The 19,041-nt window shown below is 38.3% G+C and overlaps 1 pseudogene; it reads right to left on the bottom strand.

Annotated features, from left to right (window-relative positions):
- Positions 1-11,432: 11,432 nt before the first annotated feature.
- LOC121979636 lies at positions 11,433-18,547 on the bottom strand (annotated as a pseudogene).
- Positions 18,548-19,041: the final 494 nt, after the last annotated feature.

Consider the following 19,041-nt stretch of genomic DNA (forward strand, 5'->3'; position numbering starts at 1 on the left):
ACCAATCGATCGGTCGATTGGGGAGCTGGAAATCATGCGAAGTCGTGATAGAGGCTGAATCAATCGGGCAATCGATTCAGGGCTTTTCTAGTAAGCATAGAGGCACTCTGAATCGATCAACCGATCGATTCAAGCCTCCCCAATCGATTTATCAATCGATTGGGATGTGACCATTGTGAAGGAAGCGTCGAGTTTAAAGTCATCTTCCTCGTAGTGACTCCGACAACTCTTCTCCACTATTTTCTCATGACTCTCACAGGTTTTCTCCGCTAGTTCTTGAAGCGTCTTGGAGTAAAGTGTTGTTGCATTTTCTAAGGTCAAGAGGCATTCCACAAGAAGAAGAAGCTAGGGTTAGGGTTTTATATTGTAAATCTTGTAAGAGTTTACCTATATTTGCTTCCTTTTTCTTTCTTCTTATATTGAGAGTTTGTACAAGGTTTCTCCACCTTCGGTAGTTACCAAAAATGAGTGTTTTTTATAGTAGAGTGTGTGTCGCGTGTGGATCCTTGGATTAGTCACCTCTTCTTAAGGTGGATACCAAGTAAATCCTAGTGTTAGCATTGTGAGTCTTGTTTCTTGTTCATTTCGCTGCACATCATCACCAAGAAGCAAGCAACCGGAGCGCAATGAGCTACTCACCCGCCCCTCCTCCTCTAGCAATCAACCCTAACACACTTTTTATTCCAAGGGATGATAGAATTGGTAACCCTTAGTTTCCTTAGGGTATCCAATAAATAAACACTTATCAGACTTGGCGTCCAACTTATCTGATATAGTCCTCTTCATATAAGCAGAACATCCCCATATCTTCAAATAAGATATGAGAGATTTCTTACTAGTCTATACCTTATATGGAGTAGTTGAGATTGCCTTCATCGGAACTCTGTTTAGCAAGTAAACAGTTGTCATGAGTGCATAACCCCAAAAGGTCTTGGGAAGATCTGCACGATTCATCATTAATCTAACCATGTCTAACAAGATTCGATTACGTCTTTCCGATACACCATTATGTTGGGCCATATAAGGTGAAGTCTATTGAGACAATATACATTATCCCTTAGATAATTTAGAAACTCTTGGCTTAAATATTCACCACCTCGATCAAATCAAAGTATCTTAATATTTTTACCAAGTTATTTTTCTACTTCACTTTTGAATTCTCTAAACTTTTCAAAGGCTTCAGACTTGTGTTTCATTAGATACACATACCCATAATGAGAGTGATCATCAATGAAAGTAATGAAGTAGTTATAACCTCCTAATGCATGAGTTATCATTGGTCCACATACATCGGTATGTACGAGCCCAAGTAACTCATCAACTTGTTCACCCTTTCGAGAAAAAGGTAACTTTGTCATCTTACCTTTTAAACATGAATCACATGTATCAAATATATCTAATTCAAATAATTTGAGAACTGCAATTTTTTGCAATTCGAACATACGTTTCTTGCTTATATGGCCAAGACGACAATACCACGAGTAAGAGGTTAATTGATTATCTATTCAGGTGTATTTATTGCTCTTTTTGATATTGAGTACTTCACTAGATATATCTAATGCATAAATGTCATTGTATAAAGTTCCAGTGCCATAAAGAACGTCATTTAATGTTATATAACAACAATTGGTATTACCTAACAAATTAGAAATTTTTTTAAAAATAGAATATTTATTAAAATTTTAGAAAATTCCAGAAATTATAATTTTTAAATTAATAGAATATTTCTAAATTTAATATTTCTAAAACTATATCAAAAAATTTTTAAAAAAAATTTCCTAACAATTTAGGAATCTTTCCAAAAATAAAAAATCTTAATAATTTCAGAAAAAATTCTAAAATTAATTACAACACAAATTACGAACTATAAAATAATTTTATGATCATGTCGAATCACGATCAGGCTCTGATACCATTGTAGGGATATGTCCAATGCGATGTGTGCTAAAACATATTTCATAAATATACGCAGCGGAAAATAAAACAATAATAATTTCTAAATTGTTGCGTCACATGCACCACACACATACAAGGATGCAACATGCCAAACATGATCGCATAATTAAATTTTTATGGAAAGTAAGTTTACGCTAGGTGTACCTGACGGATGACCTATAACGAGAAGGGCATCAATCGTAGCGACGTTGTCGAACCTTGCCTCTATTCGTCTCTACGCCGAGCTCCTCAAGACAACTCTTTGAGTACAAGACTCTCCTTCGGAAGTTACTAGCCACAAGCGAAGCAGAGGGATCAAGAGGAAGAGGAAAAGAAGCAAACAAGGAAGAGATTTCTTTCTTATGGTGGTCATGGCAACAAGGGGAAGGACTTCCCCTTGTTGGCAACAACAAAGAGAGAGGGGAGAGGGAGAGGGAAGAGAAATTGGGTTAAGGTTTTCCAAAAACCTTACAAGCCAATTAATGATCTAATGTGTATAATTTTCTCTTAACTATATCAATATATAGCCCTCATTAATAAGTTGGATTAGAAAGCCCAAATCCAACTCATTATCCCTTAACCAAAAATTAGCTCATTAACCCTTGGTTTGATTCACAACTAAACCAAATTGGTTCATGACTAATTCATGATTAAACCAAATATAGTCCAACTCTTCCATAAGAGATGTGGCCCATCTGTGCTTTCATTGCGACAAATATTTCCATATTTATCTTATGTATAGTCTAACCAAACATTTATCTTTTTATCTAAGAATCCTATTCTTTAACTTGTTTTATGTCTTTTTGAAACTCGTTAGTGCGTGTCACCCAATAGGTTCCCGGTTTATCTTGGTCATCTATAATTAATTACTTAATTATAGAATAATCAAGAATGGCACCTAGTAGTACATCATGATCCTCAATTAGTCGAAAAACCATAGTTGATCTTAGAATTAATTCTAAACCCTTCAGCAGCTACAATGAGTCGTGCCTTGTTCCTTTCACTCTTCTTATACACACTTAGTTTAGGACATGGTCTTTGTGTCTTGTCCCCACTAAGCTGACTATGTCACACCTAGACCAAGTAATACTTTCTTATTCTACGGATTCAAATTACTCGTACATGTATACAAGAGTCTCGCACTCTTAACATGTGATGCTTTGGTCAAAAATTTTGAGCAATAATCCTAACGAGTGACCATAGGGTATATGTCTCCTCGCAAGGAATGGTGAATCCTCTAGGGCTATCCAAACACCTTTGGGCACTTCAACTTATTCCCAATCATCCCAGGTCCATGCCTCAATGAGATGCTTGCTTAAGATGTCAAAGTATAAGTCTTTATGACCAAGATGACTTGTATATCTCAAGTTGAAGGAAACTTGCACTTGTGTTGCAGTAAGAACTTCATAGACATATCTATATATGTAGTGAACTATATGAAGTCTTACAACTCCAATGAACTAGTTACCATAATTAGCATCCACGTTTAACTCTCGACATCCAATGTCTCCAGCCAGTGAGAAAATAGTTGCTTGGCCGAACCATGGAGTATAACCCGTGCTAGTTTTACAGAATTGATGATGTCTAAATACATCAATTCAACGACTAGGGAAATTTCAATATATTCATAATTGCACATGTAGAGATAATCACTAGTTGCAATCCAATCACAAATTCTCTCATGCTATGAATTATATTACAGACATTCAGTAAATGAGTTTAAGACAATTAAACATATAATATGCACTCAAATAGTGAATCTATATTTATTAAATAAATAGAAAAACTCGTAAGGTGATTGCCTTAGGACATCCCTCGACCATAATGATCAGAGATTTGCACGATTTTTGAGAAATTTAGATGATGTCAACCGAGACCACACTCACCCAAGGAAGCACAAGGAGAACTTTTGCCAAAATATTCCTGCCTATCATCCCGATCATCATAGATAACGGGTCACAGGACTGAACATCCTATGCACCATCTGCCCTAGCCATGGCCCGAGAGAGATAGAGGCTCAACCCGGTAAAATAAAGCCAAATGGCGTGGTCTTGTGGGTCAAGCAGTGATTAGGGATCATGCACAGTTTGATCAGACGTAGAAACCACCGAGGGCACAACCTATCCAGTTAGTTGGACTTGCAGCTTTCTTCGACTAAACTTGAGGGGGAGACTTGTAATGCAACGATGAGAAGGAGCCCACTTGGCACGGGTCAACTACCACGGTGGAGGTCAAAGTCAAGGTGGTCAATGCTAGGGCTCAAAAAGGCTCGTCCGCGTCGCCCGAGTGGAAGGTGACTGCATTGGCTGACCAGATACACTAGTGCCCAGCCGGCAGGAGACTCATCCGAGCAGACCACCCATTCGAGCATCGGGTGTTCCGGGAAGCAGTGAGGCACTAAAGGGTATGGAAGAGCTTGTCCAATATGGAGGGTCAAGTCACCACTCACCACTCGGAATCATTATATAGAAGAGTAGCCGAAGCTGATCGAGCGAAGATGTCCTAGCCGAGCAGTTGCCGCTGACATCAAGCGTGGTCGACAGGCGGATCGTACGACACAAGCTTCTACTACTTAGGCATGCCCTGTTAAGATATGTTGTCAGACACACTTTACTGAAAGGTCTTTTCATCAGACATAGTAAGAGGATGTGGCCATGAACATGTTGGAAAACGTGTCTAATTAGAGAATGTGCCCACGAACATATCAAAGATCGTGCCTAAGCCTCGAGGACTGTGTACGTCGCCCACCAGGGCTCTATATAAAGGGGGTCCATCACCGGCTGAGGTACGCATTATTTACTATTTGCACATAATTCTACTATTTCTTCGCTTCTTCTCCACATTCCAACGATTGACTTGAGTGTCGGAGGGCCAACGTCGGGGACCTCTTCCCTGGCTCGGCACTGATGTTATTTGTTTCGGAGAGAAATCCACATCTGGTCAGCGAAGCCTCCACTCCTAGCTTTCCACTCGCCCGTTTTAGGATATAATCAATTATTATTATTATTATTATTATTATTATTATTATTATTATTATTATTATTATATGTCATATTTAATATTTCCATTATTAGTTAAATAATTTGTATAAATAATCCCTTTGGCTTTACCAATAAGATTATCCAGAAATAATTATTTTCTATTTCTTTTATTTCTATCATGATATCAGAGTCATGATCCTTTATACCTATTTCTTCTTTTCGTCTCTCCTTCGTTTCGACATAAGAACAAAAAAAAGGAAAAGGGTTTTCCTTTTCTCTGTCGCCCACCACCTCTGAGGCTTGCTGATGCCAGCCTCCTTCTCTAGCTTATCTCGTGGCTCTAAACTTGGATCGTCGAACAACAAGGAAGGGCAGGTGGAAATTTTATTTCCCCATAATTGCTTGTTGCAGCACCCGCCGCCACCTCTTGCTACCCACCGCCAGCAACTATTGACCACTGGTAAGTTGTCTGTCGGTCAACACAACGCGGAGCACAGAAGCCCCGGCTGAAGCTCGCACCACCGCCCAACCAAGAAGTTGTGGGCTCCTTATGCAGCCACTGCCCGAGAAAATCCAGCCAAGGGAGTGCCTGGACATCTTTATTGTTTTGCCACCACTATTGATCAACAAGGAAAGATCTCCTTATGTCGTTGGACAGTAAGGTTCCAGCGCCAAAAATTATTTCCAGCTGCTAAAAATTGTTCTAGTAAGCTACAATAGCAAACTCCAGCCAATTTTCCCCTTTTTTCTATTCGTGAGTAGTAGTCTGGAGAAGCCAAGTGACGAATTATTTATTTTCGATGTTAGATACTCAACGATGTCAAGATAACCAAAAGCAAAGTTTAAATCGATGTCAAATTTGTCACATCATTGGTTATACTGGTATTCATTACTTTAGAAGATTTGATTGGTCTTATAGTCAAAGAAAATGTCAAATTTATCTTAGAGTTGAACATATTGGTATTCAATATCCTAAAAGATTTGACTCAAATGTTGTTGGTGGTACTGCAGCATTAGGATAACAAACTATTTCACAAGGAGAACCTACATCTTCAAATCGACCACCACCTTCTTGGTAATCTACAGCTCAGTCATCTCATTCTGGGGCATTCTTACTTTCTATCTCTCCTAATATAGTTTCATCAACTCTTGAGAACATAGGATGACATCCAAATTATGGAGTAACTCATCATGTTACATCGTAATATGATATTCTCATAGAAGCTTTGCCTTATCATGGGCTCGACATGGTACAAATAGGTATTGGCTTAGGTTTACAAATTACTCACCTTGGAAACATACCCTTTCACTTATGTGGTCAAACTTTTCGTATGCGTAATACTCTTTATGTTTCTTCTATCACCAAAAACTTACTTTCTGTGCGTCAATTTGCTCTTGATAATAATGTGTTCTTTGAATTTCATCCTCATCATTATCTTGTGAAGGATCTCACAATAGGAACTATTCTTCTCTGAGGAAACATTAAAGATGACCTCTATCATCTTCAACCCACCTATACTAATGCTTCTGTTGGAGAACACACTAATAAATTTTTTGTCACGCACGTCTTGGTCATTCTTCTCTATGTTTTGTTCAGAATATTATTAATTAGTATGGTTTACTAATTTCATTAGCCTTCTCATCTCATTTATGTGAAGCTTGCATGAAAGCAAAATCTCATAAATTACCTTTTATGTCTTCTATTCACACCTCTAGTTTTCCTTTAGATATTATTCACTCTGATGTATAGGGTCCTACTCCTATTCTATCTAATTAAGATTTTCTTTATTATGTTATTTTTATTGACAATTTTAGCAAGTTTACTTGGATTTTTCCTATGAAAAGAAAATCTTATCTCTTTGATATTTTTTGTCATTTTCAAAAGCATGTTGAGCATTTTTTTAATCGTAAAATACTCTCTCTTAATTCTAATTGAGGAGGAGAGTATCAAGCCCTTCATCGTCATCTTATCTCCTCAGGTACTTTCATCGAGTCTCTTGTCCTCATACTTCTGAACAAAATGGATTCGCTGAGAGGAAACATCTTTATATAATTGAAACTATCTTAGCCCTTCTTAATCATGCCTCAGTATACCTTATCAATCGCTTGCTCACTTCATTTCTTCAAAACAAAAGCCCCTTGGAAAGACTTTATAATTACTCTATAGATTTCTCATTCTTCTGTATCTTTAGTTGCACATGTTATCTTAGGTTGAGACCTTACTCTAAACATAAGTTAAACCCTCTGTCTCTTCAATGTGTTTTCCTTGGTTATAGTAATTTACATCATGAGTATCATTACCTACATATATATCAACTAGCAGATATATATTTCTCAACATGTTACTTTTGATGAGTCCCTTTTCCCATTTGCAGTTGTCCCTTAAATAATCAAGGCACCTTTTTTATTTCCCCTAATAGTATACTAGAAGTCTCACAGGTTGCTCCAACAAGACATACTCAAAATCCAAGGGAAGATGGAATTTTGGGCTCTGCTCCATCTCCACCAAATCTTACAGACTTAACATCTAGCAATGTTCCACTCTTTAGTTCTAATTCCCATTAATCTAACCACTCATCTCCGAGTAGTTCCAATGATGATACTCCTCATCGTATGCTTCCTTTAAGCAAGATTTATGCTCGACGTTCACCAGTTTCCATCCAATATCCTCTTCCATGGGATCTAATTACTTCTTCAAGTTTTGTTGAATCAACTAGCTTTACACAAGCAATCAAAGACCCAAATTGGCATGCTACAATGGCTACATAATTTGATGCTCTTCTCCCTAATGAAATATGGACCTTAGTTTCTCGTACTCTATCTATGAATATTGTGGGCTCTAAACGAGTTTACTGAATCAAGTGTAACATAGATAGATCCATTGAACGTTACAAAGCTCACCTTATTACAAAAGGTTTTAGTCAACAACGAGATATTGACTTCAATGATACATTCAGTCCAGTCATCAAAATTATAACCATCATATTGTTACTATCTATAGCTATTAGCTCCAATTGGTCGATACCACAATTAGATGTTTCTAATACTTCACAGTCAACTTGAAGAAACTATATTTATGAAGCAACCACTAGGTTTCATCCACTAGCAACTTTCAACACATATTTGTTTAATTCAGAAATCTATATATGGTATTCGACAAGCACCTCATGCGTGGTTTCATCGTCTATCTAATTGGCTTCACATTCAGTATATTTTGGGGTCAAAAACTGACTGTTCAGACAACTTTCAATTTCTTATGTCTCTACAGAAGATCAAATTGTTGATATATTTAACAAGCCATTATTTAGACAACATTTTACCAAGTTAGCAATTAAACTCAACGTTTAGGCACTTCCATTGAGTTTGTCGAGGGTAATAATAACAAAGAAAGTAGTTACAAAAAATAATCTCGAATTAATTTAATCAATCGAAATTTATAATATTTAATATTGTAATCAAAGATCAACAACAAAGATAATATTTTCAAATTTTATTATTATTATTATTATTATTATTATTATTATATGTCATATTTAATGTTTTTATTATTAGTTAAATAATTTGTATAAATAAATTTTGACTTCACCAATACGATTATCCAAAATTTATCATTTTCTATTTCCTATTATTTTTATCAGCCACCACTTGAGAGAATATGTATTCTGATTAGGGGTGAGCATTTAATTTGGCAAACCAACCAACTCATTTATACCGACCCAAATCGAACAAAAAATCGATCAAATAGAATAAAAATCAACTTGAAAAATAATGAACCCAACCAAGTCCGGTTCGGAAGCAGTTTACTGTTTCAAAAAAAATTGCGGATAACTGAACCAAACCGTTGTAAAACACCCTGCTGTAAAACACATACCCTGCTGTAAAACACGAACACCCTAAATGAGGACCTCTGAAGCAAAACCACGCGGACGAAGGATGAACTAAAGCTGAAGTGTCAAACTTCTGAATCAACCAAGCAGCAAGCCTCGTCGTGGGACTGGTCAATTGGGACTTGGGACTTGGGGCGTACTCGAGTGCTCGACGCATGCCCTCTGTTACTATGAAGATTGAAGAACACAAGAAATAATTGAATGAAGTCGACGCCTACAAAAGGAATGAAGTCGACACCTCTGTTATGCGTCTTCTTTCTGGTCGAAACCCCTAGGTAAGCACTTCTAGCAGACTTAGTTCACTAATTAAACTTTTGTTGATGATTCTTTATTCTTAGAGACTAACATTGAATCATGTTTAATTGTTTACTTTCTAGGTTGGTTTTGTCTATGTGTAGTTGGCTTTGGAATTTCAGTAAGATCAAAATCTTGAATTTAAGGCAAGTAAGTACTTTGTTGTAGTAGTTGTTTTCTTTAACAAAATAGATGTATTTGAATTAATGACATATAGTTTCTTATCACTAACTAGTCCATATACATGGCTTGAATGGTCCTTTTTTGTTGTTGTTATCATCACACTTGGAAAAGACTTATGTAAAGCAGAACCTCTTCTATGTCATTGAGATTATGAGTAGCCTTTTGTGTGATATTCCTTTTGTCCTTCATTTGGGGCACTGCATTATTTAAAAAATAAATGAACAATAGTTTGATGCTTCGAGAACATATTAATCTTCATTGGAACATATTTATCTTCATTGCATTATTTTTGTTAGTTGTTATTAATTTGTTTATAGTTATATTTGTTTTAGGAACTTAGGATTATATTGGAAATGGATAGTCAAAATACTTCACAACCTTTGATAATAATTGAGTTTGTTGGTGGTGAGTCATCATCTAAAATTGTATAAACTCAAAGTGAATATGTTATTGAGCCTCAAAGTCAAACACATGTTGAAGTAAAACCCATGTCTGTCAATGATAATGAAAAGGGGAAAAAGGGTAAAAACTCTCTTGTGTGGGATCATTTCAAAAAGTTAGAAGCCACTAGTTCAAAAGGTCTGAGGGCTACATATAATTACTGTGGGAAGGATTACGCATGTGCTTCTAAAAAAGATGGAACTAGCAACATGTGGATGCATTTAAAAGTTCAATGTAAAACATCCCCTTTTAAGACTAATACTATGGATAAAAATCATAAAGTCCTTTCTTTTGATGCAATAAAGGGTGATGATGCTTCACAAACATTAAAAGCATTTGCATATAATCTTGAAATATGCAGATGAGAGTTAGCATCAATGATTATGACGAATGAGTTTTCCTTTAGAATAGTACAAGGAGAAGAGTTTAAAAGGTTTTGTCAAGCAATGAAGCCAAAGTTTGTCATTCCTTCTTGACATTCAGTTGCTAGAGATTGCATGAGGATATAAGTGGAAGAAAAAGAAAAACTAAGAAATGTATTAAAGTCTCAACGTCTTTGCTTCACGACAGACACTTGGACATCTATACAAAATATTAATTATATGGTTTTAACCGGACACTAGATAGATGGTGAATGGAATTTGCATAAAAGAATTTTGAACTTTTGTCAAGTTAATAATCACTCCGGTATGGCAATAGGGAATATAGTAGGAAATTGTTTGTTAGATTGGGGCATTGAAAACATTTTATGCTTGACAATCGATAATGTCAGTTCAAATGATATTGCCATTACTCACCTAAAAAAGTTGATAAAAGATTGGGAGTCAAATGTTCTGAACAATGAGTTCATTCATGTGAGATGCAATGCTCACATTTTGAATTTAATTGTTAGAGAAGGATTGAAGGACCATAATGAATCTATTATGAAAATTCGAAATGCCATTCATTATGTTAGATCTTCTCCTGCTAGATTGTTGAGTTTCAAAAAGATTGCTGAGAGATTGAAAATTTTTACACAGAAGATGGTGTGTTTGGATGTTCTAACTAGATGGAACTCAACATATTTGATGCTAGAATCAGAAGAAAGGTTTGAAAAAGTTTTTGAAAGATTAGAAGAAGAAAGAAGCTCAAAATATCTTGACTTTTTTATGGAAGAAATCCAAGACAATTCTATGTTCCCTGATGATACAGTTGGGAAAAGAAAGAGGAAAAGGAACATAGGACCCAGAGAAAATTGATTGGCAAAATGCTCGAACATTGATGAGGTTTTTAAATATTTTCTATAAAGTTACTATGTTGTTCTCGAGTTCTTTAAAAGTGACTTCCAATTTTTTTTTCATAAACTCATGACTATTCAAATGATGTTAAGTCAAATGTGTAGAAATGAAGACATTATGATTAGTAACATGGCGAAAGGAATGACACAAAAATTTAATAAATATTGAGGAGAATTTAAGAGAACCAATTTTCTATTGTATATTGCAGTGGTTTTGGATCCTCATTATAAAATGAAATATGTTAAATTCTGTTTTGACAATATTTATGACTCTTCCATAGTAGCTAACAAGAGGAATAAGATTAAGGAATTGTTAATGAGATTATATCATCATTATGCTAGAAAGTTTTTTACTCCAATAATCAAACCAACTCAATCACCCTAATTCTAATGACTCCAAAATTCCATCCTCGTCACCGCGCGCCTACTTTTACATCATGTAGGGATCCCATCACCGTTGTTGTTCTCTTGGACTACAACTGTTTCGACAACGATGAGGCTCCCCTGCTTGTCATCCGGCTCCCGGTCGATGGCCTCTAAGTTCACTGACAGATGGTCGCACCTGCTCTCCATCAGCCGCTCCGCGCACTCCGGAGTCACCCCGGCGCATCACTTCAGCTTGACCTTGACCAACTTGGAGCACCCGGTGGCAAAGTATTCCATGCCCTGGTCGGAAATAGGGCACTCTTTGATGCACAGCTTCTTCAGCGGCGAACACTTGGTCGCGATGCAGGAGATCTCAGCGTCCCCAATAGTTTCACTGTCGCAGAGAGCGAGACGTTCCAGGAGACGCAGTTGGTCGCAGGGAGCTCCAAGCTCCGGATTGAAGTATTGACATCGACGAGAACAGGCTCTTGGAGACCGGTGCACCGTTGGGCCACAGTGGCTAGGCCCTCACCATTGATGTGGTCTGCCTTCCATCCGTCGACATGGAGTTTGCGGAGGCGGGGGCAGCTTTCAGCCACAGCGACAAGCCCGATGCCATGCACTCTGGCATCTTGACGAGGTGGAGGAACTCGAGGTCGACGTAGGTGGATAGGGGGATGAGGCCATAGTCGCTCACCTGAAGTCGTTCGAGGTGTAGCTCGGTGTTGACGAGTGGCTCATATTTGGATGAAGGGATATCATGGAAGAAAAATCTGTTAAGATTTTTCGTAATAAAATTCTGTTAAGATTTTATATAACAGAATTTTGTTATATTTTTCATAACAAATTCTGTTACGATTTTACCGGGTCTGGGGGTTTAGCAGTATTTATAGGGATCATTGTAAACCCATTGTAGATCAGACAACACAAGAATCATTAGATGTGATTCTCTTGTGTAGAAGAGAATTCTAATAAAGCTTCGGCCGTTTTGTGGAGTAGGCAAGTCGCCGAACCACGGTAACTCTTTTTCTTTCTCTTCTTCTTCTCCTTCCTGGTGTTTGCTCTCTTTTGTGCGTCTTTGTCTTGTTGTTCCGCGCGATCTCTTTTCTCTCTTCCTCTTCTTCCCGGTTAAGAAAGGTTGAGAGGTATTGCTCTCTTTGCACAACAATTGGTATCGAGTCGATGTTTTGTGGATTTCTTCAACATGTCGGGACGACTCATCAAGTTTGATATGGTGAAGTTTGACTGAACCGAAACTTTGGATTATGGCAGGAGAGGGTCAAGGACTTGTTGGTGCAACAAGGCATGGTGAAGGCGCTAGGAGAAAGAAAACCGGAAAGCATGGAGAAATCAGATTGGGAAGAACTTCAGGCAAAGGCAGTAGCAACAATCAGGCTTTGTCTTACGGATGACGTGATGTACCATGTCATGGACGAGGAGTCACCGGTGACAGTTTGGCAAAAGCTGGAAAGCCGGTACATGTCAAAATCATTGACAAACAAGCTGTATCTCAAGCAGAAATTATTCGAGCTGAAGATGACAGAAGGAACCGATCTGAGCCAGCACATCAACGTATTCAACCAGATTGTAAGTGATTTGAAGCGGATTGATGTGAAGATCGAAGACGAAGACAAGGCGCTGATGTTGTTGAATTCTCTACCTTCATCTCCTACGTACGAGAATTTGGTTACTACTTTGATGTGGGGTAAGGAAACTCTCAAATTGGAGGAGATCACAAGTGCGTTGCTAGGTTTTCACCAAAGGAAGAAAACAAGCGATGAAATTTCTCAAGGAGAAGGACTTGTGGTAAATAGCAACCAAGAGCGTGGTAGGAGCAAATCTCGACATGGATATGACAACAACAACAAGACTTGTTCTAAGTCGAGAAGGAAGAAGGTGATCACGTGCTACAAATGTGGAGGTAAAGGTCATATCAAGAGAAATTGTCCAGAGATAAAGAAATATGTTGCAGAGAACAAAAGTAGTTCGGCAAAGTCTGCAAACATAGTTGAAGAAGAAAATTCAGAAAGCGGTGATGGAGATATGCTATCAGTTATGTCAAGTTCGGAGCAGCTGACGGATGCATGGATTTTAGACTCTGCATGTTCATATCACATGACTCCAAACAAGGATTGGTTTGACAGCTATAGGGCAGTGGATTCTGGTTCAGTGTTGATGAGAAACGATGCATCATGCAAGGTTATCGGCATAGGGAATGTCAGAATCAAGATGTTTGATGGTGTGATCAGAACTTTATGTGATGTTAGATATATACCAGAGCTAAGGAAGAACTTGATCTCACTAGGCACACTGGATGGTATTGGTTGTAATTACAAATCAGTAAGCGGGGTGATGAAAGTCAGAAAGGGAGCTCTGACGGTAATGAAAGGACAAAAGGTAGCAGGAAACATCTACAAGTTGATAGGGACTACAGTTGTAGGTGGAGTCGCCTCGGTGGAGTCTGAATCAGATAGTACTGTCTTGTGGCATATGCGGCTAGGGCATATGGGTGAACGTGGGATGCTAGAACTTCACAAGAGAGATTTGTTGAAGGGTGTCAAAACGTGCAAGCTTGAATTCTGCAAATTCTGTGTTCTTGGGAAACAGAGCAAAGTGCAATTTAAGACGGCAACAAACAAGACGGAGGGGATTCTGGACTACGTACATACGGATCTCTGGGGACCGGCCAGTGTAGCATCACGTGGAGGGCACTTGTATTTTGTGAGTTTTACTGATGATTTCTCACGAAAGGTATGGGTATACTTTATGCGTCACAAGTCGAAACTTTTGCAAAGTTTAAATTGTGGAAAACTGAAGTAGAGAACGGACTGGAAGGAAGATCAAATGCCTTAGGTCGATACAGGGACGGAGTACACAGATTTTAAGTTTCAGGAATTCTGTGAGCAGCATGGGATAATGAGGCACTTCTCGGTTCGCAGGACACCTCAGCAGAATGGGGTAGCGGAAAGGTTGAACAGGACAATCATTGAGAAGGCAAGATGTCTCAGGCTGAATGCAGGGCTTGCAAAGAATTTCTGGGCGGAAGCAGTTAACATGGCATGTTATCTCATTAATAGATCACCAAGGCAGCACTAGAAGGCAAAGTATCAGAGGAAGTATGGACAGGGAATCAAGTAGAATACTCTCATCTTCGAGTTTTTGGATGTCCAGCCTATATGCACATATCTAGTGAGGAAAGATCAAAGTTGGATGCAAAGTCAAAGCAATGCATTTTTCTGGGCTATCAGAAAGGAGTTAAAGGCTTCAAGCTTTGGGATCCTAAGGCAAACAAGGTGGTGATCAGCAGAGATGTGGTGTTTGACGAGAAAGCTATGTTACAACGTACTCAGGAAGAAGGAAAGGAAACACCACAAAGCAACAAAGAGAAAGATATTGTGCAGGTGGAGCTAGAGACTCATGACTTCGATGATTCTAGCTCAGAGCACATGGAGCATCGCACTATAGCTAGTGGTAGAACGAGACGAGTCGTAAAACCACCCACTAGATACGGATTCGAAGACTTGGTATCTTATGCACTTACCACTAGTAGCGGAGACCCTACATCTTTTCAGGAGGCAATACATAGCTCTGAAAAGGACAGGTGGACGGGTGCTATGGCAGAGGAGATGGAGTCATTGCATAAGAATCAAACGTGGGATCTAGTGGAACTTCCTGAAGGAGAGAAAGCTATAGGGTGCAAGTGGATATTCAAGAAGAAAGAAGCAATGTCAGAGGGAGAAGAAGTGAAGTTTAAGGCTCGGTTGGTAGCAAAGGGGTATTCACAAAGAAAGGGGATTGACTATGAAGAAATTTTCTCTCCAGTGGTAAGACATACGTCAATTAGAGCGGTATTGGCTTTGGTGGCACATCACGATTTGTATTTGGAGCAAATGGATGTGAAGACGGCATTTCTTCATGGAAATTTTGGAGGAGCAGATTTTTATGTCACAACCTGAGGGATTTAGTCAGTCCAGACAAGAGCAGTTGGTTTGTAAGTTGAAGAAATCGCTCTATGGACTGAAACAATCTCCTAGGCAATGGTACAAACGTTTTGATTCATACATGATTCAAAACGGATATAGGAGATGTGAGTATGACTGCTGCATATATGTGAAGGGCCTTGAAGATGAATCACTGATTTTCTTACTACTATACGTAGATGACATACTCATTGTTGCGAAGAAGATGAGAGAGGTTGACAAATTGAAGAGGCTACTGAGCAAGGAATTTGACATGAAAGATTTGGGAGAGGCCAAGAAGATTCTTGGGATAGAGATTCACAGGAATAGAGTTGCAGGGAGATTATGGTTGTCTCAACGTAGCTATGTGGAGAAGGTGTTGGATAGGTTCAACATGAAGAATGCAAAGTCGGTGAGCACACCCCTGGCGCATCACTTCAAGTTATCCAGTACACAGTGTCCAAAGACGGATGACGAGATCCAAGAGATGTCAAAGGTTCCTTATGCCAGTGCAGTTGGTTGTCTGATGTATGCCATGGTTTGCACGAGACCAGATTTGGCGCAAGCAGTTAGTATGGTAAGCAAGTTTCTCTCAAATCCTGGTCGACCACATTGGGATGCAGTGAAATGGATTTTCAGATACTTGAGAAATACAACTAATTATGGCATCATGTTCAAGAGACAACCGGAAGATCCTTTAGTTGTTGGGTACGTAGATGCAGACTATGCAGAGATTTAGATAACAGAGGTCTACTCAGGATACGTATTCACCGTGGCAGGAGGACCTATTTGTTGGAAATCTATGATACAATCTATTGTTGCATTGTCTACTACGGAATCCGAGTACATGGCAGCAATTGAAGCAATGAAGGAAGCTTTATGGCTTATGGGGTTGGTTAGAGAACTGGGTGTTCAGCAAGGTGGAGTCAAGTTGTTATGCGATAGTCAGAGTGCTATCTATTTGGCGAATAATTAGGTGTATCATGCGAGAACCAAACACATTGATGTGAGGTTTCACAAGATCAGAGAGTTGATTGCTTCTGGGGAAATTCAACTTGAGAAGGTTCACACTGCAGATAATGTTGCAGACATATTGACAAAGCCGGTGACCACAGAGAAGTTTAAGCATTGCTTGAACTTGATCCATATCTCTAGATGCTAGAGGAAGGAAGCCCTGACCCAGAGATCCGAGTGGAGTTTTGTCCAGATATTCGTATTCTTCGAAGGGTGAATATTCGCCAAGGTGGAGATTGTTAACGAGTGGCTCATATTTGGATGAAGGGATATCATGGAAGAAAAATCATAAGATTTTTCGTAATAAAATTCTGTTAAGATTTTATATAACAGAATTTTGTTATGTTTTTCATAACAAATTCTGTTACGATTTTACCGGGTCTGGGGGTTTAGCAGTATTTATAGGGATCATTGTAAACCCATTGTAGATCAGACAACACAATAATCATTAGATGTGATTCTCTTGTGTAGAAGAGAATTCTAATAAAGCTTCGGCCGTTTTGTGGAGTAGGCAAGTCGCCGAACCACGGTAACTCTTTTTCTTTCTCTTCTTCTTCTCCTTCCTGGTGTTTGCTCTCTTTTGTGCGTCTTTGTCTTGTTGTTCCGCGCGATCTCTTTTCTCTCTTCCTCTTCTTCCGCGGTTAAGAAAGGTTGAGAGGTATTGCCCTCTCTTTGCACAACACTCGGTTAGCCCGGGCACCAGGGCCGGCCCTGGAGGAGGGCCACACTGGGCGATGGCCCTGAGCCCAGAATTTAGGAGGGCCCAAATTTTTTTTTAAAGTATTATGTATTATAGCCATATAGTTGGGGTCTTGGGTAGTTGGACCCAAATTCATATTTCAGAACCTTTTGATATTGTCTTTTCCTTTTATCCTTTTAGGTTGCAATTTGCAAAGTGGTAAACAAATGAAAAATTAGGGATTTAGGGTTGCCATGAAACAATTGGAAGGTATAATCTTATTTTTTGAAAAATATAGGCATGATGGTTTTGTTGCAAGTTTGACTATGCATCATATATTAATATAGAACCAATATTTACAAGAAAGCATCATATTTTTAGGAAAAAATAATTTAATGAAAGAGAGGACGATGAAGTTTCACTATTAGAGTCCTTTAGAATTGATTATTTTGTTGTTGTTGTGGGTATGACGATTGCTTCTTTAAAATGTAGATTTAAGCAAATGAAAACTTTTGAAAATATATTTGGTTTTTTATTTGATTCAAAAATGTTAAGAACTTTGGATGATGATGACTTACGAAAATATTGTGTCAATCTAAAATCTACTCTAACTCATAACAACTCATCAGATGTTAAGTTAAATGATTTATTTACCGAATTAAAAAATATTACAAATAACTTTACCAAATGTAGTAATATCTACAATTGATATTTTTGAATTTGTTTAAAGTATAAATTGTTATCCAAATGTTGCAATTACTTATAGAATCTTGTTGACTATGCCTGTTATGGTAGCATCAGCTGAAAGGAGTTTTTTAAAATTAAAATTATTGAAAACATATATGAGATCATCAATGTCACAATAAAAATTAAATGGATTGATAATTTTATGTATTGAAAAAGATATTTTGAAAAATATTGAAACTGATAATATTATAGATGATTTTACAAATAGAAATACTAGAAGAAATCGTTATAGATGAATTGTATATTATTAAAAATTTATTTTGAACCTCATTTTATTTTTTTGCCCTGGGCCTCCTGAGTCGAAGGACCGAGCCTGCTAGGCACTTGGCCATCCATGGCTTCCAGGAGAGCGTCCCAATCTCCGAAGCAGCAATTAAGCTTCAACGTCTTGAGGTAAGGGGAGTTGGCAATGAGAGGCAAAAAGCATTGGTTGTTATTGTAAGATATCAGAAAATTTAAATAATAATGTTATTTGGGAAATATCCTTATAAAATTTTTCCGAAATTTTAGGAATTTTCTGGGAATTTTTCAGAGCTCGTACGACGGATTTTGTGGGGACGAATTTACGGGTTCGGATAAAGCCTGTTTGAGATACCCATTTAAGTGAGGAAATATTAATATATAAATTCGTTTCCTTTATTTTTCTTCCCCCAACCCCCATCGCCGACCCGAACTTCTTCCCTGCGATTTCCCAATCCTTTCTTCTTCCCCTCTTTCTCTGTTCTCTCTCGCGGACGAATCGGAGGGGGCGGGAGCAGAGCTTCTCCTTCTGCGATCATCTTCATTCGCCGGAGCTTGCTGGAGCACGACGGAAGCGGCGGACTCCAGGTCTTCTTCGATCGAGGAGTCTCTGTTTCAAGAGTTTCTTGCGTCGATCATCGATGGCAAATGGCAGCGGCGATCATCGGTGTCGCTTGAGGAGGAAGCTTCCTGAGCTCAGATCCGGCTAACGCCCTTCATTTCCGGGCTATAGACACTCGCGTCTCCTTGCGTCGATCACTGATGCTACTGGATCGAGCGAGATCCACTCGATCGCTTGTGTGAATGGGCAATTAGGGCTTCAAGGGTAAGCTGTAAGGACCCATGAGTGAAATTAAGGAATTTATTTATGAAAATATCTAAGGTCACACAAGTGCTAATTAAAGAATTAACTTATAAAATATTCTATGAAATTTTAGAAATTTTTCAGAATTTCAAATAAACTTGTATGACATCATTTAAGGGGATCGAACCCTTAAGATTAAGGGAAACAAATGAAACCCTAGTTAAGTTAGGAACT

This window comes from Zingiber officinale, chromosome 5A (genome assembly GCF_018446385.1).
Source record: "Zingiber officinale cultivar Zhangliang chromosome 5A, Zo_v1.1, whole genome shotgun sequence".
In the NCBI taxonomy this organism is placed as follows: Eukaryota; Viridiplantae; Streptophyta; class Magnoliopsida; order Zingiberales; family Zingiberaceae; genus Zingiber; species Zingiber officinale.